Source organism: Penaeus japonicus, unplaced genomic scaffold (genome assembly GCF_977035675.1).
Source record: "Penaeus japonicus unplaced genomic scaffold, GWHDUDI00000001_assembly GWHDUDI00000040, whole genome shotgun sequence".
NCBI lineage: Eukaryota > Metazoa > Arthropoda > Malacostraca > Decapoda > Penaeidae > Penaeus > Penaeus japonicus.
This window is the reverse complement of record NW_028234442.1, coordinates 25,006,852-25,009,351: the sequence shown is the minus strand read 5'-3', so window position 1 is coordinate 25,009,351 and position 2,500 is coordinate 25,006,852.

Here is a 2,500-nt window from a genome sequence, read left to right as displayed (position 1 = left end):
TGTGTAATGGAGGTCCATTAACGCATCGCCATTCCATTAGGAAGTGAGGGGTTTTGGCCTTTGGGGCCATAGGACTTATACTCATGATATGATTATAATCTATGAAATACTTCTGGTTTGTTATGATGATATGATTGACTAAATGAGTTTAAATGTGCGTTGTATAAGCTATGGATGATGTTGTTATATGGTGTGTTATTCATGTTGAACAAATATTGCATGAATATATATTAATCATATATATATATATTTCATTTAATTAGTAGATATATTAGTAATATACATTATTGATATTGAAGAATTATAGATATAGTATATGTGTGTAGGTGTGTGTGTTGTGTGTGTGTGTGTATAGTTATATACTATTAATATATAGTATATATATTTATAGTAGGAATCAATTGGTATAAGTTCGTAAGAATAAATTAGTATATATATATAATATTGATATATATTTATATACATTTTAGGTATATTCACAGTTTATATTTATAGTATATATATATATATAGTATATATATATGTCTATATATACATTTACAACTATAGAAAAATTTGAGTTTCATATATATATATATGAATTTAGATATATATTATTATATCATATTATAATATTAGGTAGAAATATTAAATATAAGGTAAAATATATTATATACAGTGTGGATGTTAAATTGTTTATGTATATTGAATTTATTATATATATATTGACTATATATATATATGATATATTGATTGATATATATATTAATGAAGGTATTATATATATATATATACATATATATATTATTCATATATATACTATATAGTATAGTATTCATAGTATATGATATATTAATATTAATATTATATAATTAAAATTTATAATGTATATATTATATAGTGATAGGGATATCTTTATATATATATATATTATATTATGATAGTATTAGTTATAAAGTTATTAGAGAATAGGTAACTTCAACAACACATACAGTACTGTATGACATACTAAGAATATTTAAAATATATTTATGATGATAATTATACATATATGAATAGTGGTAGCTGTATATAGTAATATTTATAGTCATATATTTATGAGTTAAGTAATTGTATTAATATAATAAGGAGAATATTGGTAGAAAATTCTTATATTACTATATATATATATATATATATATACTCACACACATACATACATAGTTGCATACTAAATTTGATCATATATAATATATTATTATTTAAATATATATACATATAATCAATATTGATACTTTATATATATTTTATAGTGGTATATATGATATAGTATGTTTTATTGTATATATTAATAGATATATATTATATTATATATATATATATATCTATGCATTAATTATATATAAGAATATATATTGATTAATAGTATTAATGGAGCATATAGATTCATATTATACCAAACGTGCGTGAGAAGTGACATCAAATCTCTCAGTGGAAATCATTGCTAGCTGATTGATTTGCGTACTCTTCATGCAAAGTTCGAGGAAAAATACAGTTTGACTGTGAATGAAAACAAACTTTTTCAATACGATACGCAAGGATTGAAATAATCATAACAGGGAGTTTCCTCAAAGAAAATTATACAATCTCACTCAAACAAAATACAAGAAACTCTAAACATTTTAAATTTCCTTTTGTCAACTTTGAAGAAGCCTTTCCAGTTTTGTTTTTGTAAAGTTTTATTGTACACAAGAACATATACGTTTTTTCTTTCTATTCTACGGTTGTTTTTGTAAACTAACACGTTTAAAACATGTTTGGGACGTTCGTTTCGGTGAGGATGAGCGGTTTCTCAAATTGCAACTTTATGCAACATGTCAAATTTATGCCTTGCCGTTTGACTCCTGTTTCCCCAGAAGATAGTATGCGAGCATTAACACAACAAACGCAGTAGTCATAAATGTTCCCAGGAAAGATGATTCTGTACAGCATGTGTATACAACCTGAATTATAAACAGCCATGAACGTAAAGACAAATATTTATAGCAACAGAGATAAGTTTTTTTCGTGCATTATCTTACGTTATGCTTAAAAGAGAAGTGTGAAGGTTTCGAGACGCGTTATTAAACTCCTAACTGTTAATCCCCAAAAAATAAAGAAAAAAGAAAAAAATAAAGAAAAACCCTCCCTCCCCATATACCCCTCCCTGTATACTCCATTGTGAATCCCAATTCCTCTCACTAAAGCCCTCACCCCCCCCCTGTCCCTCCCGAGTAAAAAAATATATATAAAGCATAATTTATATGGAATATATAGTATATATTAATATAAAATATAATATATATATTTATATATATATTTATATACTATATATATATATATATATATATATAGCTAATATTTAATATATATATATATATATATATATATATATATATACATATATATATATATATTATCCATATATATTTATATATATCACATAATTATCTGATCAGTTATAAATATATTTTAGTGATTATCACAATATATTATATATAGT